The sequence below is a fragment of the Podarcis cretensis genome, assembly GCF_951804945.1.
Source record: "Podarcis cretensis genome assembly, chromosome: 7".
In the NCBI taxonomy this organism is placed as follows: domain Eukaryota; kingdom Metazoa; phylum Chordata; class Lepidosauria; order Squamata; family Lacertidae; genus Podarcis; species Podarcis cretensis.
Genome location: NC_137176.1, coordinates 3,261,775 through 3,288,501, shown reverse-complemented (window position 1 = coordinate 3,288,501; position 26,727 = coordinate 3,261,775). Strand labels below are relative to the sequence as shown.

General features: G+C 45.1%; 1 protein-coding gene and 1 long non-coding RNA gene across 5 annotated transcripts in view; one reads left to right on the top strand and one right to left on the bottom strand.

The window, feature by feature from the left end:
* Window positions 1-26,727, top strand: part of SLC24A3 (solute carrier family 24 member 3) — a gene marked incomplete at its 5' end in the record, with an annotated part of 178,169 nt that overhangs the window by 51,260 nt on the left and 100,182 nt on the right. The gene's annotated exons all lie outside the window — the stretch shown is intronic.
* On the bottom strand, window positions 19,057-24,900 carry LOC307220067. Of its 2 annotated transcripts, none has more exons than XR_013840679.1 (3): window positions 24,423-24,900; window positions 22,501-22,688; window positions 19,057-19,599 (listed from the first exon to the last, which is right to left on the bottom strand). It is a non-coding gene; the product is annotated as an uncharacterized lncRNA (long non-coding RNA). The 2 variants fall into 2 exon arrangements; XR_013840680.1 differs by having other exon boundaries at window positions 22,523-22,688.

Here is a 26,727-nt window from a genome sequence, read left to right as displayed (position 1 = left end):
AGAAAATGTTTAAACATAACTTTTCTAAAAAAAAACAGATGCCTTTCTTCTAGGAATAACAGATACAGACATAGAAAAGGGAAATTACAAAATTTTCCTCTATGCCACAGGTGCCACAAGGAATTTAATTGCTAAGAACTGGAAAAATGATTACATGCCAACAAAAAAAGAATGGCAAAATAAATTGCTGGATTACATTGAATTGCTGGATTACACTGAACAGAGGTAATCAGAGACCAACCTAAACAAAAGTTCAGAACAGAGTGGGAAAAGTGTAAAGATTATAAAACAGTGTCCCCAAGTGAAAACCTGGACTTGTTTTGATTGATTTCTGCGAGATGATTTATGATTCTTAGGTTATGTATGTGAGACAATCATAATAATAATTCACAAAGGAAACAGTTGAAAATAAATAAATTTAAAAGCCGATATCAGAGTGAAGTAAGTCAAAATTTTATGCTATTTATATTTATGTGGTGTAAATGTTTAGGTTTCATTGGTTGTAACTTTTATTGTCATTATTTAATTTATAATATCTTTTTATTGCTGTATTTTGTTTTTGTTTTTCTTCTTCTGTTTTGTTGTTGTTGTCCTGATGTATCAATAAAATCCATATATATATCCATATATATATATTTATTTAAAGCCAGGTGGGTATCCTAGAGCAGAGGAAAACTTGGAAGAGCTGAAGAAACTGCAGATTAAAGTTGTGTGTTTGGGCCAATTTTCATTCTCTTGTTGTTGTTTGTTGTTTAGTCATTTAGTCGTGTCCAACTCTTCGTGACCCCCTGGACCAGAGCACGCCAGGCACTCCTGTCTTCCACTGCCTCCCGCAGTTTGGTCAGACTCATGTTTGTAGCTTTGAGGACACTGTCCAACCATCTCGTCCTCTGTCGTCCCCTTCTCCTTGTGCCCTCCATCTTTCCCAACATCAGGGTCTTTTCCAGGGAGTCTTCTCTTCTCATGAGGTCGCCAAAGTATTGGAGCCTCAGCTTCACGATCTGTCCTTCCAGTGAGCACTCAGGGCTGTTTTCTCTCATTATGGACTCACAAACATTGTAACTTTTATCAGGGCAAGACTTGAAAGCATATCTTCCTGGTTCACATGCCGTTAGTCTTTTAGCTGTACTAGGAACGATTCATGATAGCAAAACACATGTTTATAACTCATTGTATACTGATGATGGAACCAAGCAGTCTACCTGTGCACAGGCACACCTTGTTTTATTGCGCTTTGCAGATGTTGTGTTTTTTACAAATTGAAGGTTTGTGGCAGCCCTGTGTTGAGCAAGTCTCTCAATGTCATTTTTCCAACAGCATGTGTTCACTTTGGGTTTCTGTCTCACATTAATTAAGGCATGTACATTGGGGGTACAGGGACGCGGGTGGCGCTGTGGGTAAAACCTCAGCACCTAGGACTTGCCAATCGCATGGTCGGAGGTTCGAATCCCCGCGGTGGGGTGAGCTCCCGTCGTTAGGTCCCAGCGCCTGCCAACCTAGCAATTCGAAAGCACCCCCGGGTGCAAGTAGATAAATAGGGACCACTTACCAGCGGGAAGGTAAGCGGCGTTCCGTGTGCTGCGCTGGCTCGCCAGATGCAGCTTGTCATGCTGGCCACGTGACCCGGAAGTGTCTGCGGACAGCGCTGGCTCCCGGCCTCTAGAGTGAGATGAGCGCACAACCCTAGAGTCTGGCAAGACTGGCCCGTACGGGCAGGGGTACCTTTACCTTTACCTTTACATTGGGGGTATTTTAATTTTTTTACATAATACTATTTCACATTTAATAGACAACAGTATTGTGCAAACATAACTTTTATATCCACCAGGAAACCAAAAAATAATAATGTATGAATTGTTTTATTGCAATATTCATTTTATTGCAGTCGTCTGGAACCGAACTGACAGTATCTCTGAGATATGCTTGTTCTTACTCCAGAACTTAATATTCCATTCCATTATTCTTATTGTTGCTCTTTTTTTCTGAATTGGGGATACAGTATATAAAGGGGAAACCTCTGTCTGAAAAGGAGTCTGGGCCACTGATAAGTTCTAATTCTGGCTGCTTGGGTTAATTTAAGCTTTCTAGGAAGGAGCCATAAATGGGCTCCATTTTTGAGACACTTTTCTGAATAGTGAGCAAGGGTATCCTTAAGGCAAATAGGCCTAAGTATGACATAATGTCAGAGTTAAGCTAGATTACCACGTGTGCTGTTATAGTGCAGGAAACCTTGGTTTTGTTCATCATTTTGTAAGACTTTAAAGAACTTTTACGTACTGGATTTTTTTTGATTTTTTTATTTTTATTTTTTTAGGACTGAGCATAGTAGATGCTTAAAGCATTTGGTAAAAAATTAAAGCAGCGCAGATGAAAGCATCAAATAAGGCATCTGACAATAAAATGGGAGTTTTTAATGTGAAAGGAGCTCATAGCCAGGCGGCATTCTCCACAAGAGACCATTGCAAGCCCATGTGCCCATTGTACACCACTTCCATCTATTACACCTGCCCTTGCTGTATAGAATATAATTTTTTAAAATGGGAATGCATTTTGCATAACAGTGCATTGCCTCCTGAGCAATCAACTGTTGCAGGGATTTCAAAGTTTGAAAACAGCAGGTATGTTGAAAGGGCATGCAGAATATAAATGTGACTTTTAAAAAGAAATTCATGAGTCCGACTGTTCAGAAGAAAACAAACGTCTCATGAATAAACAAATCAATTTTGAAGCTCCAAAAAGTCATGTTGACATTGCTATGCCAACCAAGGCATGCAAGTACATATGACCCAAGACAAATGATATTGTAGAAAACTTACAGAAAATTGAGTTGTTTTGGCACTCTAGTATGTTAATAATCCTGTCCTTGTGTCCTTTGTTCATTTCACTAAGGATCACCGTTCTGGAGCGCAGTGTTTGCCTTTTGCCATCCAAGGAGCTCTCATTAGCCTCCTTCCATGATCTATGTGGAAGGAAAGGAAGCATCACACAGTTGCCTGAGCAACACATCGCCTTCTTCTGTCATCCAGAGCTTCCTTTATGTCCATCCTGTAGCTGAGTGTAAAGGAAGTGCATCTTTACATAAAGTTACAAGCTGATAGAAAAGCAGCTGTTTTAAACTTTGCCACATTCTCTGATCTAATTAGTTAGTATAACTAAAAAGCTAATTAAATAATATACTGCCTATATACCAAAAAGCCTTCTAAGTAGTTTACAGCTATAAAATCAATATATAATTAAAATTCACAATAGCAAATCTCTTGGAGCCGTAAAGCATCCTTAATTAAAACAAGCAATGAAACCAAAAATTAAAAAGCTTAGCAACTAAAACAATTTAGAAAACAATTAAAACGTAAATCAGAAGTTCAGTTCAGGTGAATGCTTGCCTAAAACAGGTGCATCTTCAGCAGCTGGCAAAAGGGCAACACTGACAGGGCCCCTCGTATTTCATTAGGGAGTTTGTCACTGCAGAGCATTCCAGATTGCCACCGGACTGTGATGCAATGTTGCCAGTTAGATAAGGCTTCCTCTGCATTTAATAATAAGAATAACTGAAGGCAAGTGACCTGATAACGATTGGTCTGTTGTGGACATAGTAGGGCAGTTCTCAGTTAGTAAATGGCTGGAGAAGCTAAAATTCACTAGATTAAAAGATGGTGTGACAGACGCCAGAATCTGGTGACGCACTGCCTCAGAATTCCCCCTGAGGGCTGGAGCTGCTCTCTGATTGGCCACCAAGACAGCAGCCAGAGGGGGCGGAGCCAGCACTTGGGGAAGAGAATAAAAGGAGCAGTTTCTGCGCGAGTGTTCAGATCCATCGGGAGATGGTTTGAGACAGAGCAGGAGGGAGGGAGAGAACTGGTCCTGGTATTTTCCCCTACAAGAAAGGAGTCTCTGAGCTTAGAAAGGAAGACAGTGTTTGGGAGAGTATTCAGACAGGAGTTAATTGGAGGACTGAGTTTGAGTCAGGAGAACCATGATCTGCTCCCCTAGATCAAGTAAAACAATAGAAATACATAACCATCTGACCAATCACATATGTTCTGCCCCCCCCAAAAAAGTCTGCCCCCTCTAACAAAAATCCTGGCTACACCCATGTCCTGGTGAGAGTTTATTGGGTAAACAGTTAAACCATGGGCAAGCAAACTAAGGCCCGGGGCCTGGATCTGGCCCAATCGCCTTCTAAATCCGATCTGTGGACAGTATGTTTTTACATGAGTAGAATGTGTGCTTTCATTTAAAATGCATCTCTGGCTTATTTGTGGGGCACAGGAATTTGTTCATTTCCCCCTCCCCCCCCCAATATAGTCCGGCCCCCCATGAGGTCTGAGGGACAGTGGACCGGCCCCCTGCTGAAAACGTTTGCTGACCCCTGAACTGTTAAACATTCTGAAAATTTTTATTTCCTACTCTGGGTTTGTTTGTTTTTTAAGAGAATTCTGTTGTTTACTTTAGATGCAGGAAATGTCAGTTATGCATAGATTATTTGCTACTGTTAAAGCATTTCATGAGTCTTTTCCTATGTATGCATAATTCACATTTCATAAAAAATTCACCTTACTGCACCTCTGTCCTGAATTATGTGGATATACTGCATACCAAACCTGCTGAACAACACAGAGCTGAACATCTGTATTTCCTCCAACCCCAATTTAATCTTAAAACTATCCCACACTGAACAGAAGAGATCCAGTAATCCTATCTACATTTATAGCGCGCTTTAATGTATTTGGTGAGAAATCTCATGATGACCCCATTACTTTCTCATTTTACTTCTTTTCCTACTTAGGGTAGCCTTGAGTTTAATGAACATGCCTAACTTAATTTCAGTGGGTCTACTCTGAGTGAAACTTAGCTGATTACAGCCGTCATTTTTTATAAGTGCAGTAACTTGAAGTCTTAAAAGACGTATGAGAAACCACCAATTTCTTCAGACTTAACTCCCCAAATGTGGTTACAAAATTTATCAGTACAGCCCTTCTTTTCAAAAGGATTTGTTAACATATAACTGCAGCCAGTGCTTTTTTCTAGAAAAATAGGTGCCAGGACTCACCATGAAGTTGTTACAGTCAGTGCCAGACCTTTTAACAGCAAAGCCGCCAGTACTGCGTACCCCTGAGTACTCCCTGAAGAAGACGAAAAGCACTGACTGCAGCCTGGATGATTATTAGAAAATTTGCAAATTTAGTAACATTTAAGTTAATTGCAGCCTGGATCATTACCTGGATGATTATTAGAAAATTGGCTAATAATCATCCAGGTTGCAGTTAATTTATGTTACCATATCCTTTTGGGAAGAAAGCAAGGGAATCCTTCAATGAAAAATCAGTAGCACACCCAATGATGTGATGTTGCAGAAAGTAAGACTTCAAAAGTTAATGTCACAAGAGGGGGGGCAGGCCATGGTTGGTTGCCTTCAGTTGACTGCAGTGAGTTTTGTTTGTGTGGGGGTTGTTGGATCAAGGGGTTGTTGGATCAAGTTAGCATATTGATTCATATGCTGTTGGTGGGCTCTTGTTGGTGTCTTGTGGGACTGTGTGTAATAAAGGGGAGCCACACTGGGGGGGAAGGTGTTCTCTTATTTGTCTCGGTGTTAGTTTTAGTTTGTTGGTTAGCTTTTCTAGTAAGGCTCTTTACCATGCAGTTTGGTACCAGTGGTCCATGTTCACTCCTGACAAGTCTCTCCAGTGTCTAGCTATGATGCTCCAGGCTGAAAACTAATAAATGAATAAAAAGAGAACATACCCAACATGATGCTGACACAAAAAGCTCACACATACACTATGTAAAAGAATGAAAGTTTACTACCCCACTTCTCTCCCCTCTCTCCTCCCCTTCTCCCCAACCTTATACTGTAAAAAGGTAAAGGACCCCTGACAGTTAAGTCCAGTCACGAATGACTCTGGGGTTGCGGCGCTCATCTTACTTTACTGGCTAAGGGAGCCGACATTTGTCCACAGGCAGTTTTTCCAGGTCATGTGGCCAGCATGACTAAGCCGCTTCTGGCGAAACCAGAGCAGCACACGGAAACGCCGTTTACCTTCCCACCGGAGCGGTACCTAATTATCTACTTGTACTTTGATGTGGTTTTGAACTGCTAGGTTGGCTGTATACAACATTAAAGTCTCACATCAAATATAACTGATCTATAGAAAAGACTTTATGATCTTTATGATCTGAAAATACAGGCAATGTATGTACTTCTGTAACCCAAAAAAATCTTAATAAAAACAATTTTAAAAAGTTAATGGCACAACATAATATAGTTTGACACTCTCTCCTAAATCGCTTCAGTTTCCCAACTGTTTTCATACAGGATAGTTTACATGGATGTGTGCTCTCTATCGCCTGGTGTAGGATAATTGTTGTAGATGAAGTGTACCTAAGAGACAGTTGTAGGCCCTTTAGGGTGGTTTATTCAAAGGAGTCATGTTATGTTATGACCTAGGAAATCATGCATTTTTCACAGTGGCAACTTCCCTGGAAAACTCCATAATTTACCTTTGGAAGTGTGGAAGTTGCTGTGAATTTCTGGTTGATGTATCACACTACGCAGTGGTAGAATGTACCTATGAGTCTTTTTAAAAAACCATTAGTAGTTCTAGAGCTTATAGTTCAGTCCTGTGCAATCTCACTTGATTTAGTAGGGCTTACTCAGATGTAAGTGTAAATGTGCCCTAATTGGACAACATCTGTCTTGCAGCATCCCAAACATTCATTTGGCGGCTCCACCATAACCAGCAATCTCTCCATTGATGCTGATCTGGAAAAGCATATTGGCAAGGCAGCTACAAGAGTGGCTTGCTTCTCCAAAAGGGGAATCAGAGAATGTGATGCTAACAGTGCTGGATTACCCAATAGGCAGAGTAGGCACTGGTCTTTTAGGGGCCCCGCAACAACGGATCAAAATAATATTGATTTGGTTTGTTAAAATTATTGGTTGGTAAAATAAAAAATGTACTGGAAGATAATTTGTGAGGGGTGTGTGTGAGATTTCGACTGCCCAGGGGCCTCCACAGGGATGCTAACAACCAATGCCAAGAGGCTTGTGTATTGAGCACACGTCTTTATGAATGTGAGTCACGGGCAACTTACACCCACCAGAAGCTACGCCTCAATGCCTTCCATGTGCACTGCATCAGGAGTATTTTGGGCATCACGTGGCAGGACAAAGATGTGGTCTCCCAAACGAACATTCCCAGCATGTTTGCACTTCTGTCTCAGCAACACTGGAACAGATCTATAAGAACATAGGTACTTCTTCACACACAGCATTGTTAAGCATAACATTGTTATGTTATGTTAAACATAAGATGTACTGGCCAGCAGCTGGATATCCAGAAGGGATTAGATGCATTCATGGAAGATGAAGTTATGAGTGGCCACTAGTGGTGGTGTGTTGCTGGGGAGTACATGTAGGGAGAGTGCCGTTCTGCTCAGGTCACACTTGCAGGTTTTCCTCAGGAATCTGTAGAACAGGGAGAACAGAATGCTGGACTAGATTAGATGGGCATTTGGTCTGATCTAGCACAGCTCTTCTTATGGTCTTATGTCATGGATCTCTATCACCTTGTTTTGTTTGGCCTTTGTGTTTGAGATATAATATCTAAATGTATTGTATACAGAATTATTGCTTTCCCCCATTTTGCCATCTGGTGAAAGCAACTCTGGATTGCTGCATTATTTATTTGTGGAATCCATTTCTTGGTCTGAGATTCAATTGCAAATTGGTCACCAGCAGGGGGTGGTATTGTTGACCTGGTAGTTTTGCACTCTTCTTGCCCTGCTCTGCCAAAGCAAATATTCAGATGCTGCTAGGGATTACTCTTCTTCCAACCCCCAAAACGGCCTTCTCAGAAAATAGCATGTGAAACTGAAAATAGAGATAAAAGGCTGAGATCTGAAAGAAGACATTTCTGTTTGTTGATTGATGTTAGTCCCGATGAATTAATTCCATGATGTAACAGGCTCCCTACAAAGAGGAGAGTAAGGGAGTACAGATTAAATTGATTAAGAAAGGATTCAGCTGAGCTTGGGGGTGGGGTGGAAGGGAGACTGAGAGACAATGCTGGCAGGGTAATGGGAACATCAGCTAGCTATTCGAGACTGAAATAAAGAATAATATTTATTAAGAACTACCAAAATTCCTGACATGACAAGCCAGGCAGGGGACAGAAGGAGGGTGTGTATACTGCAAGGATCTTGGGTGTGTGTGCATCTGTGGTTAATATGCATGCTTTGTCAAAAATATCATTTTCAGTGAAGGCAGGAACACAGGCAGCCATTTATTCATATGGGGAAAGGTGAAGGAGTAAGAGTGTGGATGAATATCACAGTTGCAGTAGCTGGAACAATACTCCCAATGTCTAGGGAAGAGGACAGATTTTTCTCATCTTCAAAGACATGCTGATTCTTTGAATAAAGTAAGAGAGATGCCAGTGGGACAATAATTTTTGTGAATTACACCTTGCTTTTCCCCCCAGCTACTCTGGGCAGCTCCCAACAGAATACTAAGAACACGATAAAAGATCAAACATCAAAAACTTCCCTAAACAGGATTGCTTTCTTCTAAAAGTCAGATAGTTGATTATTTCCTTAACATCTGATGGGAGGGCATTCCACAGGGCAGGCGCCACTACCAAGAAGGCCCTCTTCCTGGTTCCCTGTAACCTCACGTCTCTCAGTGAGGGAACTGCCAGAAGGCCCTTGGAGCTGGACCTCAGTGTCTGGGCTGAATGATGTGGATGGAGATGCTCCTTCAGGTATACTGATCCCCCCCACCCACTCACCCCTGTCCCTCAAAAACAGTATTTCTATCTTGTCAGGATTCAACCTCAATCTGTTAGCTGCCATCCATCCTCCAACCGCCTCCAGACACTCACGCAGGACATTCACCGCCTTCACTGGTTCTGATTTAAAAGAGAGGTAGAGCTGGGTATCATCTGCATACTGATGAACACCCAGCCCAAACCCCTGATGATCTCTCCCAGCAGCTTCATCTAGATGTTGAAGAGCATGGGGGAGATGACGGAGCCCTGAGGCACCCCACAAGTAAGAGCCAAGGGGTCTGAATACTCATCCCCCAACACCACTTTCTGAACATGGCCCAGGAGGAAGGAGTGGAACCACTGCATAACAGTGCCCCCAGCTCCCAGCTCCTCTAGATGGTCCAGAAGGATGTCATGGTCAATGGTATCAAAGGCCGCAGAGGGATCCAGCAGAACTAGGAAACAGCTTTCACCTTTGACCCTAGCCCACCGGAGATCATTGACCAGCACGACCAAGGCTAGTGACCCTGGGGTCTAGGGCACTGGACATACTTTCTGTCTCTATGTTCAGCCAGTTTCTCTTGTTCCATAGAATTCAATGGAAGCTACTAAGAAATAATCCACCCGTACCTGTACAGCTATTTCAAGTGCACACTACAGTAGTGCCCTGCAAGACGAACGCCTCGCAAGACGAAAAACCCGCTAGACGAAAGGGTTTTCCGTTTTGGAGGCACTTCGCAAAACGAATTTCCCTATGGGCTTCCTTTGCAAGACGAAAGCCCATAGGGAAATCTCCGGGACAGCGGGGAAGCGCAGCGCGTCTTCCCCACTGTCCTCGGACCTCCTCCGAAGGCTGGCGGTGGGGCGGAGAGACCTCCTCCCGCCACCAGCCTTGGGATGGCTGTCCTGAAGACTTGCGGTGGGAGGAGGGTTTTCCTTCCCACCGCCAACTTTCAGAATGCTGTTCTGAATGTTGCCGTGGGGAGGGAAAACCCTCCTCCCACCGCAAGCCCCGGGAACAGAGGAGAAGCACTGCGTGCCTTCCCCTCTGTTCCCTTACCTGTCCTGAAGGCTTGCGGTGGGGAGAAAAGCCCTTCTCCGCACCGCCAGCCTGGCAAGCGGTCTCCATAGGAACGCATTAATTGATTTTCAATGCATTCCTATGGGAAACCGTGCTTCGCAAGACGAAAAACTCGCAAGAAGAAAAAACTTGCGGAACGAATTAATTTCGTCTTGCGAGGCACCACTGTAGATTAGACCACTATGGCTGAATCTGCATTGATATAAAAAACGTTGTGAAAATGCTTTTTAAGAAAACATTGTAAAGTATATGTGGAATTTGTCATTAGCTCATCAGTGCAATCTGGTGTCACATTTGTATAATGCGCTTAAAACGCACTTAAAACTTTATATTTGCAGTTGTATAGCTGAGTCCTATGACCAAGGTTTAGGCTGCACAAATGACTTATGCCTGGACTTACAAAGGTTCATACAAATTGATACCATAACTACTTTCTTCTTTATTTTAGGATTTAAAATAAAATTAGTGAAGATTTGGGGGGTGGGCGGGAGATTTATACAACTGTGAAATAAAATAATTCCTTTATAGTCGGTTAAAGACTGGTCCCAAGACTGAAAAGGTACTACTAGATGTCCTCGCTATCTGAGTCTTCTAACTTCGTTATGTGTGCTCATTCATTTTCACATCTCATTTCTGGATTGGTTGTGGTTTCCTGTATTGTTAATTGGCAACGTGGGAAATGTTCTTTCTGAATAAAAGTGAGCCCAAGCCTAGTATTTACAGATGGGAGGGTCTACTGCAGCCTGCAATGGAATCTAAGACCAGTTCAGTCTTGTTTCTTTTCTCCATGTGGCTCTTTGATCATTTGTAATGAATCTCATGTGACTGAGAAATTCTCCCACCGACTTTTAGTATGATCTTGACCACACATATTTGTGGAACTTGAATTGTAAGCAAGTCTTCTTAGGACTTTTATCAGAGAGGGAGGAAATCTTTGTGTTCTAGCTTTCCTGCACGGTTACTGATTTGTATATTAACATAATGCAATCCCTTCTAATGATCTTGCATGTTTTCTGTCTCAGCCACAGACCATCAGTTAAAGGCCCCATTGGTGAAAGCGCACCTTGGCTTACAACCTGTTTTGGTTTACAACCGGACCTCCGGAACGGATTATGGTTGTAAACCAAGATACCACTGTATTACACAATGCTACCCCCAGGCTCTGCTCAGAGACAGCTCCCTCTTCATCCACCCCCAGCACCGCAGGGTCTGGGCCTCAGCCTAGCCAGCTGGCATCACAACACTCTGCTTCCTCAGAAAGAGCATCTCCGCCTCAGCCTGCATTGCCTCGCCTTTCCTTCAGGGGGTAGCGGCAGCTCTTTCTTCTGGGCAGATGGCAGAGGGGAGCGGGCAGCTTCTCGCCAACCTGCCTCGGGCGCCCAGCGGAGGGAGGAGGACCACCATGTGCACTGCCGGACCCTGTGGACAGGTACCTGGGTGCTTCCTGGGCGCAGCAGCCATTGGGGGGAGGAAAGGAGAACTCTGTGCCATGTAAAAATCTGGCTCCCCCAATACCGGCTGGGCAAAAGGCACTTGGGAAGAGGTACCATGAGAGGGAAATCATGAAAGGGAGAATGTTCCTGCATTGCTCAGGACCCCCTAGACGGATCTTTTATTGCAGGTGGCCCTCACCCTTCGCACATTGTCGGTGGAGGGTGCAATCAGGTGTCCCCACAACAGGCTCCCATTGGAATGCCTGCGACCTCTCTGGCTGCAAGGAAGCTGCCTTGACAGCTCCCTTGCACGCCGGAGCCAGACTCCGATGGGAGCCTGTTGTGGGCGCGCCTGATTGCACCCCCTCCCGACAATGTGCCCAGGGCGACGGGCCCCCCCCCCCAGCACTTCACACTACGCCACTGCACACAATCAAGCTTGATTTTCACCTTCATCCTCCTAAAAACACTTGTCTGATGCATTCCAAAATTACCCACTCCTCATAATTTTACTTTTGAGATGCACTTTAAGTAGATGGCAGGTGCTAGAAGAATTCTTGTGGCGGTGATGAAATCACATATGCATCTCACAAATGTTTTACTTACCCATGTCTGTTTTTGAACAAACATATATTAAGTGCTGTAAAATGTTGGATAATTGGGTCTGGAGTGAATTTTGATGAGTTTTGAAAGTTGGTAACATTTCCCTTAGAGAATGTTTTGAGGGAAGAACATGAGATATAAGCTGAATGTGATTTTGGTAGATCTGTAACCTTAAATATGGAACAGCCTTAGTGATGCAGAAAGTGTGGTGAGGGATCTGATTTCAAACAAAAATGGGGTGCATTAGGGCTCCTCCAGGCATCCGTTCTGTTGCACATTCATGATGATTTGTGCTCATGATGCTACTGGAGCAGTCATACACAATCCAGCATTCTGTACTGGTTGTTTGCCTGCAAACCTTTCCAGTGGTCCACTGTTTCATTTCCAGCCAGTGTATATCCCATAAAGTCAGGATGAAATCCTATAACTTTTGATACCACAAATGTTCTGGTTTATTTTTGTCCAACCTTTGCTGCACAGCAACCTCCCTGACAGCAATAATGTGGCTTCATCAGGAAAGTCTCACAGAACAAACTAAAGCACAATAATTTCACCACTAATGTGCTATCATCAAGAAAGTCGCATAATACACCCGCAGTAAAAGATCAGTCTGGAGGGGCGCTGAGCAATGCAGGAAGCTTCTCCCTTTCGTGGCTTCCCTCTCATAGTACCTCTTCCCAAGTGCTTTTTCCCAAGCCGGTATTGGAGCTGGATTATGGGGAACAGCACTTGGGAGAAGTTGTCAGGAGATAAACTGGAGCAGGGGAAGGGTGTACTCCACACTCACCTTTTTTTGCTTTTAAAATCAGAGCCCACTCCTTTCCCCCATGTAATTGGGGCAGTGTTTGAACAAGTGTACTTCTTGCTATCATATCCAGCACGGCCTTGAAGCTGATGATGCTGTGTCCTTTGCTTTATCTTTGCTCAAATAGCCTCACTCCTAGCACAGTCATATCTGTTTTCGGACTGCAGTTTGTGGGAATCTGAAAACCTCCATTAGACAACAGAAATTAGTGATTGTCCTCAATATTGTTCTACAACCTAAGTGATTGATTCTATGCCAGTGACTGTTGCATCCGGCTTTCCATTACAGCAAAAATACTACAGGGTCTGGGTGTATGTAGCTGTGTTAGAAACTGGGTAGAAAAGCTAGGAGCCAAATGGCTTCTGAGACCTGGGTTGTGGGCAGCAAAACAGAACATCTAGTTGCCACTGGTGGGGGGGGGTTGGCAACACTTTTTATGTATTATTTTGATAAGCATGAATTAATATGCAAGCGACACATTCTTAATTTAATCAGAAATTGTTAATACATGTATAATTTTGTGTTTACGATAAAAATATTGGTACCATGCTTCAGTTTTCATAGGGTTGCCATATGTCAGGAATTTCTGCAGTCAGCAGCAGTGTCCGGTTGGAAATCTGCCGAATGTCCAGGGAAATCCAATCCCCCCCCCATAAAAATAGCTCAAAAACAACCTTTGGCCAAAGAAAGCTCAACAACTTTTCTGTCTGGATTTTTACTGTTTGAAATATGGCAACCCTAGTTTTCAAAACACTACTCTTTATTGTTAAACTCTTTAACATATTGTCTATCCTTAACATACTTCAAGGCTTCAAAGCACATAAAGGTAAAGGTACCCCTGACCATTAGGTCCAGTCGTGGCCGACTCTGGGGTTGCGGTGCTCATCTCGCTTTATTGGCCGAGGGAGCCGGCGTACAGCTTCCAGGTCATGTGGCCAGCAGGACTAAGCCGCTTCTGGCAAACCAGAGCAGCGCACGGAAACGCCGTTTACCTTCCCGCCGGAGCAGTACCTATTTATCTACTTGCACTTTGACGTGTTTTCAGACTGCTAGGTGGGCAGGAGCAGGGACCAAACAATGGGAGCTCACCCCGTCGCGGGGATTCAAACCGCCAACCTTCTGATCGGCAAGTCCTAGGCTCTGTGGTTTAGCCCACAGCGCCACCATTTCAGTAATCCTTGAGTGTCAGCCAGGCACAAAAATGGCGCCCAGACTTTTTTAGGTGCTCACAAATGGATAATCTTTAGGCACAAAATGTGCCTAAAAAGGTAAAGGTAAAGGTACCCCTGCCCGTACGGGCCAGTCTTGACAGAATTAGAACTTATCAGTGGCCCAGACTCCTTTTCAGACAGAGGTTTCCCCTTTATATACTGTATCCCCAATTCAGAAAAAAAGAGCAACAATAAGAATAATGGAATTGAATATTAAGTTCTGGAGTAAGAACAAGCATATCTCAGAGATACTGTCAGTTCGGTTCCAGACGACTGCAATAAAATGAATATTGCAATAAAACAATTCATACATTATTATTTTTTGGTTTCCTGGTGGATATAAAAGTTATGTTTGCACGATACTGTTGTCTATTAAATGTGAAATAGTATTATGTAAAAAAATTAAAATACCCCCAATGTAAAGGTAAAGGTAAAGGTACCCCTGCCCGTACGGGCCAGTCTTGCCAGACTCTAGGGTTGTGCGCTCATCTCACTCTAGAGGCCGGGAGCCAGCGCTGTCCGCAGACACTTCCAGGTCACGTGGCCAGCATGACAAGCTGCATCTGGCGAGCCAGCGCAGCACACGGAACGCCGCTTACCTTCCCGCTGGTAAGCGGTCCCTATTTATCTACTTGCACCCGGAGGTGCTTTCGAACTGCTAGGTTGGCAGGCGCTGGGACCGAGCAGCGGGAGCTCACCCCGCCGCAGGGATTCGAACCGCCGACCTTTCGATTGGCAAGTCCTAGGCGCTGAGGCTTTAACCCACAGCGCCACCTGCGTCCCAGGTGCCTAGTGACCTGCTAATTTTGAACCCTTCTATGTAAAACGCCCAATGGCTTAGTTAAATGATTGGGAGCTGATTTGTGGATTTTATATGTCTTACTGCCCCTCCCTTTTGACTGCAAATGCCTCCTGCCCTTCCCTTGTTAGACTGAAATACTTAACTGCAGTTAAGGCTAACCAAGATCCCTTCATGACCATGACTTGAAATTAGTGATCAACATTAGGCAATGAAAAGCACTGTCTGTATGTGCAGGAGTCCAAGTTGTGGGGATTAAATGAGCAGGGGAAGAACCATGCACACCAAATCGAGCTTCTTCCAGGTCTATGATTTCCCACATGTCAAGGAGGGGGTCGCTTTCCCGAGTCCTCCCTCCAAGCTGCTAATCAATCACATGCAGGCACCGAATGGGTTACCAGGCTTTATTGACTTCTTCTCTGGCACCAGCTACAGAACATCAAACAGCAAGTCTAAAACACAGCGTGTTCTCTCCCTCCCCCAGCAGGTTAACTCAAAGACTTATAGAGGATGGGGAATACTGGCAACCAGCCAAAGCCATCACATGCTTCCACTTTGGGGATTAATTGTTACCACCTGCCACCCAGCAACACCTGCTCACAGGATCACTACTTCATGACACCACACATCCACCTTGTACCATCCAGAGGTTCAGGCATAAACCCATATGAATCGTATACCATTTGGATCCCTTCCAATCGGGATTCAGGCCTCACCATGGGACTGAAACTGCCTTGGTTGCGCTGGTTGATGATCTCCGGCGGGCTAGGGACAAAGGTGAGAGCTGTTTCCTAGTTCTGCTGGATCTCTCAGCGGCCTTTGACACCATCGACCATAACATCCTTCTGGACCGTCTAGAGGGGCTGGGAGCTGGGGGCACTGTTATACAGTGGTTCCGCTCCTTCCTCCTGGGCCGTGTTCAGAAAGTGGTGGTGGGGGATGAGTGTTCAGACCCCTGGGCCCTCACTTGTGGGGTACCTCAGGGTTCCGTCCTCTCCCCCATGCTTTTTAACATCTATATGAAGCCGCTGGGAGAGATCATCAGGGGGTTTGGACTGGGTGTTCATCAGTATGCAGATGACACCCAGCTCTACCTCTCCTTTAAATCAGAACCAGTGAAGGCGGTGAAGGTCCTGCGTGAGTGCCTGGAGGCGGTTGGAGGTTGGATGGCGGCTAACAGATTGAGGTTGAATCCTGACAAGACAGAAGTACTGTTTTTGGGGGACAGGAGGCGGGCAGGTGTGGAGGATTCCCTGGTCCTGAATGGGGTAACTGTGCCCCTGAAGGACCAGGTGCGCAGCCTGGGAGTCATTTTGGACTCACAGCTGTCCATGGAGGCGCAGGTTAACTCTGTGTCCAGGGCAGCTGTCTACCAGCTCCACCTGGTACGCAGGCTAAGACCCTACCTCCCCGCGGACTGTCTCGCCAGAGTGGTGCATGCTCTGGTTATCTCACGCTTGGACTACTGCAACGCGCTCTACGTGGGGCTACCTTTGAAGGTGACCCGGAAACTGCAATTAATCCAGAATGCGGCAGCTAGACTGGTGACTGGGAGTGGCCGCCGGGACCACATAACACCGGTTCTGAGAGATCTGCACTGGCTCCCAGTACGTTTCCGAGCACGATTCAAAGTGTTGGTGCTGACCTTTAAAGCCCTAAACGGCCTCGGTCCTGTATACCTGAAGGAGCATCTCCACCCCCATCGTTCAGCCCGGACACTGAGATCCAGCGCCGAGGGCCTTCTGGCGGTTCCCTCATTGCGAGAAGTGAGGCTACAGGGAACCAGGCAGAGGGCCTTCTCGGTAGTGGCGCCCGACCTGTGGAACGCCCTCCCATCAGATGTCAAAGAGATAAAGAATTACCTGACATTCAGAAGACATCTTAAGGCAGCCCTGTTCAGGGAAGTTTTTAATATGTAATGCTGTATTGTTTTTAACACTGATTGGGAGCCGCCCAGAGTGGCTGGGGAAACTCAGCCAGATGGGCGGGGTATAAATAATAAATTATTATTATTATTATTATTATTATTATTATTATTATTATACAACCTGGTGCTTTGGTGCATCAAGAAAACAGCATTTATCTCCTCATCAGCTGCCTCTGTGCACAGCAGTAAAAATCATACAGTAAAAGAAAGTAGAAGAGGCAAGGAAGAGAGGCATGTGGAGAGGCAAAGGTGACTGGGAATAGGTGAAGCAAATACCCCTCTCCCACCTAAATTGTCTGACCTAGAAGGCGGTACCATTACCACTAAAGATGACAGGCTAACCCCATGTTCTTTCTGGAGATTGATATTAATTCCCTTGAATCCCATTGATTATAACTAGCACTTTTAAAAAGGATAAGTAAAAAGGGCCATGAAGTTGTTCCAGTAAGTGCCACACTTTTAACTGTTACGGGAAATTCTGGGTGCAGGTTTACTCTGCTGCCCTGCTCATCGGGGTGCCACTCCCCGTGGGTCTTTCCTGGTCAGCAAAAGCAGGAATCTCCAGCAAAGTTAAAGAAGCAAACAGTGGTCAGTAGACCTGATCTTTATTGTTGCAACAAGGTTCAAACACCACAAAAGAGTAGGAACCCCAAGCATGGGGTTGCATGGACTTCTAAGACCTTCCCTCCCTTCCCATAATACAGTTCAAGAAGCATCATCGATACATCATCAATACATCACCAACATGTCATAAAGAGGGAGGGGATCTCTTGAGGTTACATGAGCTCAACCCCCAGTCCTGTTATCAGATACAATTCCCAATACATTTTAAGTACCCACCACCTAAAGAACAATAAAACTATTCACACCCAACCTTGCCCTCTGGGCTTCCTGAAGGTGGGCTTTGTGAATACCTGGCTTCAGCAAACTCCATCAATGGGTATCTGTCTGGTCCATTGTTACCTACTGACTCTATGCCTCAGGGATTATGGAGACAGGGGAAGCCCTGGATTCCCCTCTTCCAGAGGAGTTGTTTGCCATTGGAACCAAAGAAATGATTCTATATTGGATAATTGGAGGAAACAGCACTGGTACATGGTATCCACTTATTGCTACAGGTTTTTATAAACTACTTTTCTGAGCTTCTTTGTTGTTGTGTATGTATGTATGGTGCCTGTGTCAATGATCATTGTCCTGGCCTTAGTCAGAGGCTGTGGTGGGGACTTGGAATTTTGGGGAAGTTGTTTAACTGCCCCCCCCCCATTCCTAGTTTTAACATAAGATTTGGGGGGTGGGATGGGTGCCAGTTCTGCATACCCCAGAAAAAAGCACTGATTATTACATGGGCGCTAGTCACAAGGAATGCCTCCCAGCACTATCAGGGCAAAGAAAGAGACATATACAATTGTTTTATGACCAGAGAAGTGGAGGTTAAATGACACACTGTCCAAGGGAAAAGATGATGGCCCAACATGAGACTGAAAGCTGTTTACAGTTCTGGCCGCCTCACCTCAAAATGGATATTGTAGAGTTAGAAAAGTTTCAGTAACAGGCAATCAAGAAGCAACTCCATTATGAAGAAAGGTTGCAGCGTTTTTAGTTTAGAGAATAGGCAAGTAAGAAGTGACATTATAGAAGTTTATAAAATTACCATATTTTTTGCTCTATAAGATGCACCAGACCACAAGACGCACCTAGTTTTTGGAGGAGGAAAACAAGAAAAAAAATATTCTGAATCTCAGAAGCCAGAACAGCAAGAGGGATCGCTGCGCAGTGAAAGCAGGGATCCCTTTTGCTGTTCTGGCTTCTGGGAAAGCTGTGCAGCCTGCATTCGCTCCATAAGACACACACACATTTCCCTTTACTTTTAAAGAGGGAAAAAGTGAGTCTTATAGAGCAAAAAATACAGTATTCATGACACAGAGAAGGTGGATGCAGGAAAGTTTTTCTCCCTTTCTCATTGCACTAGAAGTTATGGGAATCCAGTAAAGCTGAATGTTGGAAGATTCAGGAGAGGTAGAAGAAAGTACCTGCTGCCAAGAATCATGTCCTTCAACTCAGCTTTTAGAAAAAAGAGGGGGGGGGAGGAGACAAGCTTTGGATTAGGAAAAACAAGCTGAAATGCACACATTACATTTGAACAATGTTTAAGGAAGTCCAGTGACTCCTGTTTGCCTGTAAACCCTCTGTAACATTTATGTAAAAAAAAATTATTTAACAAAATTTGGAGACCACTTGACAGTAGTAAAACCTCTAACCTGAAGTTTGGGCAGGCAATACACCTGGCTACTGTTCACCTAGTGAGTGTGCTGCCCCAGTGAATCTTGGGGGGGGGGGCAGGGTGCATGTATGGCAGCAGATTGTGCAAGAATCTCAAGTTCAAATGTTTTTGCTTATTGGTTGCCACCAAAATAATCCAGGGCAAATTGTGCTTTGTAATGGAGGCTTAGCTCGCTGAAGGCCAACTCGGAGCTTGTGGCATTGAAGCAACTTTATCTAGCCTCTGGAGAGCTTTTCACATTGCATTGCAATTTCATGCACATCTTGGAAAGGTAAAGGACCACTGCCAAAGGTCCGCCGCTTGACAGGATATTTCAGGAACACATTATTTCATCTGATGTGTGCCGAACCTCTGAAGGTGATGCCAACTGTATTTATAGGACCTAACGTGGTTCTCTTTGCTCTATTTCCGTAATTGTTTCAGTTAATTGATTTAAACTTGCAGCCCTAGTATTACTGCACAAAACTTCATATTTCCAAAGTCCCATGGGTCAATAATAGTGGCTTATTCTCTTAGAGCAGAGGTGCACAGCCTTTGGCTTCCTGGATGTTGTTGAACTCCACTTCCCATTGTTCCTGAACACTGGCCATGCTGACTCTGGCTGATGGAGTCCACCAACATCTGGAGGGCCACAGGTTCCCCACCACTGTTCTGAAACCTGCTGGTACTGCAAAGTAGATATTGTGGCTTAAGCCTGTTGAGAAAAAGGCATGATGGACATGCAGGATACAGCTGACCCCTGGCACTAACAACTCTTTCAAGGGCTAAACCCTTAGCATCCATGACATTTTCATACCCTCCAACATATCCAGGCCAGAAACCAGGATGCACGTTTTCCGGGTCATGCTCCTGGGTGAGTCATGTGACCTACGTGAGAGGGTGGCCCTGAAAAAAGCACTTTTTCAGGGGGAGTTTGTGTGAGATCACAGCATCCAAAATGGCTGCTGTGCTCTCATGTGAAAAAATGGGGTGTTCTGGTTTTCCCAGGACAGTTGCAAGGTGTGGTATATGGGTATGCTGTGATGGCCATGAGAACAAAGCTTCAGTGAAATTAAAGGGTGTGTTCACATTACTGCCTTAGAGCACAGTGAAGTTGTTGTTTCTTCAGTGTATTTCACAGCTCTTCCCCCCCCCCCCCGCTGTTATATTTGTTTCTGTTTGTGTTCACACCAGGGGGGCATTGATGGGTGGGGATGTCCTTGACCCTATGCAAAGGTTTCATGTCTTGGATAGACATTAATAAGGAAGGGATTAAGGACTCCAGTTGGTGTGAAGCTGGTTTAAGAAACAGCACATCAAACGGTAGTAATTTTTAACAAAGTACAGAATATATAAACATTTGGATAACATTGTGTGAACACGGATTAAAAACCCAGTACTGGAAACTCACAGCAAATGGGAAAGTGAATACAGTCTTAATTGGACTCTTCTTCTTAAGTGCAGCCAAGTTTTTTTTTTTTCTAATGGCAACACCCTGCCTCAGTTGCTTTGTGTTTATGTATATGAAGAAAGTTCTGCTTCTTTTTTTGACATGTGTCATGTCTGCAAAAATACAGAAAAGCTGGGTATGCAGATTGTGTGTGAAGCATTGGCCATGCAACAAAAGGACAAATGGCTCATGAAACAAGCAGGCTGGCAGGAGATCTCAGTGAAAATGCCTTGAATCCTGGGGCTAAGCTCATGAGGACACAGGGCATATAGAGACTGTGAAACTCGAAGCTCTGGTGATGTGTTTGTTTTTTGTCTACCTTGACAGCCTTATATCTTCCTTGCTCTCTGCTTACTTGTGCCTTTCATGACTGTGTTTATTTCAGTTTATGGTTGTTGAATCTCACAGCATGGACCAGACTCTTCTTAAATGGTGCCAGCTAGTCTAGTTCCATTGATTTATTTGGAGCTATCCTAATGAAAGTACTTTAGTGCATCTTGATCCAGCCTCATTAATGGCAGTGCTGCAGGGTTTAGACAATTAATTGGTTAATCAATTAAAAACTTTTGGTTAACCAGATACTCTGATTAATCAGACAACAATATTGGAGGAAATTACGGTAACTATTTTTACTTCCAAGAATTTAAAACACTGATGGTAGCAGCCATCATAGAGGAGCCATCCTGCCATCTCTCATACATATGAGTGGGTGTCTCTATTAAGCTGATACCTTCTGCATCCCCTCCAACATTCCTCAGATGAAAATAGGGACATCTATTCTACATCATGATCACTGCTTGAGCATTTCCTCCTAGTCAAGAACAAAAGGTATTAGAGGAAACACACAATACTCCAATATTTTAAGCACAAAAATCTTTGAATTCATGTATTGCTTTCAGGGAAGCCTGAGGGGGGAAAGAAAACCCCAAATCAATGAACACAACTCTCTCTCTCTCTCTCTCTCTCTGTGTGTGTGTGTACTGTGTGATGTCAACGTGCATTTATGAGTAATTTGGAAGCATGACAACTTTGAGTAACCGTTATTGTTGCAATTGTGCAAGTGTATGATATGAGGTATCCCAATGTTTATTTTGGGGACCAAGGACATGCAAACCTTTGAGTCTGATGATACATAAAGTTTCTTTTTTTAGTGTTTTAAACTTCTGAGAAAATTAGAAGTGTGTTAGCGACTGCAACAGCCTGGTGCTGTGGTGAATCCTGGATAGAGCAGCTACTCCTACAGTCTCCCCTGCCTGTCAGGTATCCCCTCTGCCAGCTGTCCTGGGACTCCCCTTCACCCAAATGTACAAAATGGGGAGACTCATCAGATTTCAGAAGGTCCCACCAATTCAGCTCATGGGACAGATCAATGCCTTTCCCCCTTCTGCATGAGAAGCCAGACAAGAAGGGGCTTTGGAGGGAGGTGTCTTTGCTTTGGATGGCCTCTCCCCTTTCTCTCTAAGAATCTAGTCTGATTTGTTTTAAGCCATAGAGAGAGCCAAGCTGCAGGATCAGAGCTCTCTACATCTCTCTTGAAGCAGGAGTCAAAAAGGAAATGCCCGCTACACACAGAGGTGGCAGTGGCTCAGAGATACTTCCAAAGGAGGTTTCCAAACGAAACTGGCAATGAAAGATGAGGCAGCAATGCAAAGAAGCTGGGCAGGGACCTAAGAGGTTTGAATGCAGAACAGACCCTCCCTGTTGTGTGAAATGTTACTGAGCAGCTCATAAGAGCCTGCAAATGAGAATGGCTGCTTCTCTCTTTCCCTGGCCAGAAGGTGGAAGGAGCAATGAATCAAAAGGTGGAGAAAGATCTGAGATTTTTTGAGGGGAGGGGGAGAACAGGCTTGCATTTGGGAACTTGGGACTCTGCATGACAAAGTGAGAAGCCAGGATGTCTTAAGGGTTTTCATGAAGGTCTTGGCATTTTTGTGACAATTGGAGACTATGTATATATCATAGTGGGGGCCCTTCAAGACCCCACTGCTGTTTGAGTAGATCTGAAAACTAGGCTTCTGCTGGTTCATCACTCCTAGGATTTAGCTCCTGAACTCTTTTTTGTTTACAGGATTTTGTTCCTGGCACCCAGTGCCCTTACTGTGCCCTTATTACAGTCTAAACTGACAATTTAATTACAAACAAATACGGTAAATAGTTGGTGCATACCCTATTGTTACTCAGCTGTTACCTTGATCTTTTGTCATTGGACTGAGGTGCTTAATAGACTGAAGCTCCACGTTTGCTCATGGAGCAGGTGAATTCCCAACTGAGCTGAGATTTACGTTCAAGGATTCTAGAATCAAGACTGTCCAGTTGACAGCACTGACAGGTCTCCTTGGCAACCATTAAAGCACCTAAGAAGAGGAAGGAGGAAACATGGGTAATAAGGCCTGATGTGTCAGCCACTGACTCCTGGCTAATGTTGGTTGTGGTCCAGCACACAGCTTGTGGATGAGGAGGGTGGCAATTACACAGAGAGAATAATGACAACAACAAAGCTGTCCACTAACACAGCCTACCATCAAGAGCATCGCCCCTAAACAAAGCAAGCCACAAAAGAGACAAGAACATCCTGAGAGCAGTAGTTAATGGCAGAATCTTTTCATCACTGTTCCTTTGTTCCCAGAGTTTCCAGAGCATGAGACAGGCACAGGCCTCCTTCCTTTTCAGAGATGTGAGCATTTCCAAAATGCTCCTTCTCTAACCCTTGTCTAGGTTTCCTTATTCACAAATGTAGTCCAATATGCTTGCCAGGGTGGGGTAAGGGACAAGTCAGAGTATGATCCTGTTTCCTCCTTTCCCATCAGGCAGCTGAATATTTGAGCTTCCCAAATGGTGTGAAAGATTGTTTGAATTAAATTTCAAATATGTCTTCATATAGAAATAAGAAGCCACTGTTTTTATATTTCTAGATACAGGTAGGTAGCCATGTTGGTCTGCCGTAATTGAAACAAAATTTAAAAATTCATTCCAGTAGCACCTTAAAAAGGTAAAGGTAAAGGTACCCCTGCCCGTACGGGCCAGTCTTGCCAGACTCTGGGGTTGGTGCACCCATCTCACTCAAGAGGCCGGGGGCCAGCGCTGTCCGGAGACACTTCCGGGTCACGTGGCCAGCGTGACATCGCTGCTCTGGCCAGAGCCAGAGCCGCACACGGAAACGCCGTTTACCTTCCCGCTAGTAAGCGGTCCCTATTTATCTACTTGCACCCAGGGGTGCTTTCGAACTGCTAGGCTGGCAGGCGCTGGGACCGAACGACGGGAGCGCACCCCGCCGCAGGGATTCGAACCGCCGACCTTTCGATCGGCAAGCCCTAGGCGCTGAGGCTTTTACCCACAGCGCCACCTGCGTCCCTTAGAGACCAACTATCCGAAGAAGTGTGCATGCACATGAAAGCCCATACCAATGACAAACTTAGTTGGTGTCTAAGGTACTACTGAAAGGATTTTTTTAATTCTGTTTTTATATGTTATGGCAATAGGTTAAAAGCTGTTACCGGCAACTTGCCTGTTTGCAAACATTGTAGGGACTAAATGAGTGGCTGGGATGCCATGCGACATTCAGAAATATTCTGACTTCCTAGTTTAAAAGCAGTAACCAAACATAATTTATCTGGGCCCAGCACAAGCATATAGAGCAGAGAAACAAAGATAAAGAGAAACTTGGGATAAGCTTTTCTCCAGGGCCTCGGAGCAGAAGGAAGCTGTGTTCAACAATGCAAGGAGCTTTGGAAGCAAATAAATTGGGGGCTGGCTGGAGAATGAGGGAGCAACAAAGTCAGGAAGGTGGTGAAACTGAGGGCTCTCAGTCTCTGTAATTTCTTTGAGGTCACATTTACTGTGACTTGCCCTGGCCCTCCCCTCTGCTCCGACTGTACTTCGCTTCTTTTTTCCCTGCTTCCCAAGGGATGAACTCCGTTCCTGTCACCTCAGACTCCACCTCTTCTTTGCTTTACTTGCATTGCCTCATCATGTTCTTTGTTTCTCTTGCTTCAACCACAGACAGAGCTAAAGCACCAATTCCTGCCCAGCAAAAGCACCCAAGAAGAGTGCAAAGCAGGAGCAATAAGGGAAAATGTAATCTCTCATACCTGCATGCTGCTTCTGTGGACAGCAATAATACTGTTCAAGTACAGTGGATTTAGGTGGTGTCATAGGCACACCCCCCCTTGCGCCTGCATCAAGCCCCGTTGGGTGTTCTCATGGCCTGCCACGGTTACAGCAAGGCCTGGCTCCTCAAGGTGGGGGGGGGGGCTCAGCCCATTCCAATTTGTAGGGGGCTGACCTAGGGAATTGGCTCCTATGGGTGGTGTGGTCAGATGAGTGCTGCCATCTTAAACCTTCCCAAGTCTAGGTAAGTGCTTCATGAAGCCCATGGAGAAGGGATTTTTCTTTCTGTTCTTCTAAGTCCCACTTGTCCCTTTCAGCCTGAAAGGTTCTACACTTAAGCAGGAATAACCAGCTGCACCAATATAAGATGGAGGACACTTGGCTTATCAGCAGTACATGTAAAAAGGATCCAGGAGTCTTAGTAGATGTTATTTATTGGGTTTAACACATTTTATGTTACAAGGCGCGTTCTAACCAATCGTATAAGCGTTGGTAGACGAACGTTCTAATGGCACATGAAATGAACGTTCTAATGGCACATGGTCTTTCAACTGTCAACTGTCAACGGTCAGTTCATGCTCAGAATTATTACTGTGTTGTCCAGTCAGTTCAGTTCTTGTTTTCCTATGAGTGAGCTGTTGTCACTGACAAATGTTGAATAAACGTAGTTAAGGATCTTATACTGGCTTGGGCTTCTGACTTTTTCTGAAAATTTAACAGTGGCAATGAAGATGGGATTCGTGAGCTCCCGCCGGCTGCCAGAGTCCCAAGACCGCACCGCAGCCCCTGCTGCCTCGCAGTAAGCGCTACCTCACCACCATGCTGGACTTAGCAAATAGTCCCGGAAACGAGACTGCGCCTGCCGCGTCTTCGCAACCACCCACAATCACACAAGCGACTGCTCCAGGTCTGAGGATGGCCACCAGTCAAAGTCGGCCGCCACCGGACTATGGCTCCGCCAAATAAGGAGCTACGTCTGACTACAAGGCTTCACTAGGGAGGCAAACAAGGTGGATGTGCTACTGACGGTGGTGGGAAGTTCCGCCATCACTCTACTGAAAGGTCTGATGGCACCCAGGGACCTAGAGGCCTGCATTTTCGATGAGCTGACACAGGCTATGACAAGACACCTTGCGCCTCAGCCAACTAAGAACCACCGCTGCTACGACTTTGCGCACAGAGAGCAACAAGCGCAAGAGTCAGCAAGTGAATACATCACAGCACTCCAGGCGATTGCGATGTATTGCCAATTCGCTGACATCAAGGAACAACTTCTTGAAAGGTTCATCAGTGGCGTGCAAAACAGCTGTCTCCACCGCAAGCTGCTGGCAAAAGACAACATCACGATGATGGAAGCAATGAATATGGCCACAGCCTTTGAGAAGGATAACGCCCATGAGGCAGCTCATAGCCCATGTACCAAAAGGAGAACTCACCGCATCCAGTGAGACCGGTCGTCTTCCATAGATTCCCACAATGAGGATTTCCATGAGCTTCAGATCAATCCAACCGACACCACCGCTCCCAAGCTACGAGTGCATCGTTGAACCAGCGATCATCTGACACACCTCAAGGGACCTGCGCCAGCTGCGGAGAAAACCATGAGTGTTGGACATGCAGGTTTCGGGACGCCACATGTCACCGCTGTGGAAAGACTGGGCACATTGGTCGAGTCCGCTGCTCCAAGACCCCCGGAGCACGACCCAAGCAATGTGTTCACGAGGGCTACATAGAGGAGGAGCTACAGTCCATTTCTCCAGCCAGGGTACTTCAAGTTCCGTCCCCGGGGCCCAATAAGCTTAGGGTACAACTCAAGATAGAGGGAACCCCGTGCACTATGGAGTTGTATACCGGCTCATCCTGCTCTATAATATCTGCTAAGACTCTGAAAGAGCTTTGGCTTAACGGCAGTCCTCCTCCACCCAGCCCCCGTAGTGCTGTGGGACTTCCAGAGAAAAAGAATCCAGCTAAACGGGATGGGCACCTTCAAGGTCCAGTTTAAGAAGTACACCAAGAATTTGAACCTCATCATAACTGAAGGATCATTCACTAGCCTTCTAGGCCTAGCGTGGTTCGGGCCATTAGGCTTAGGTATTTCAGGGCTTAATCAGATTTCCCTAGGGGCAGATTTTGAATCAATCTGCCAGGAGTTTCCATCAGTCTTCGATGGAATCCTGGGCCTGTACAACAGACCCCCGATTTCCCTACAGCTCAACCCCACAGTGCAACCCATTTGGGTCAAGGCCCGTAGAGTCCCATTTGTGCTTAAACCCAAGATCGATGAGG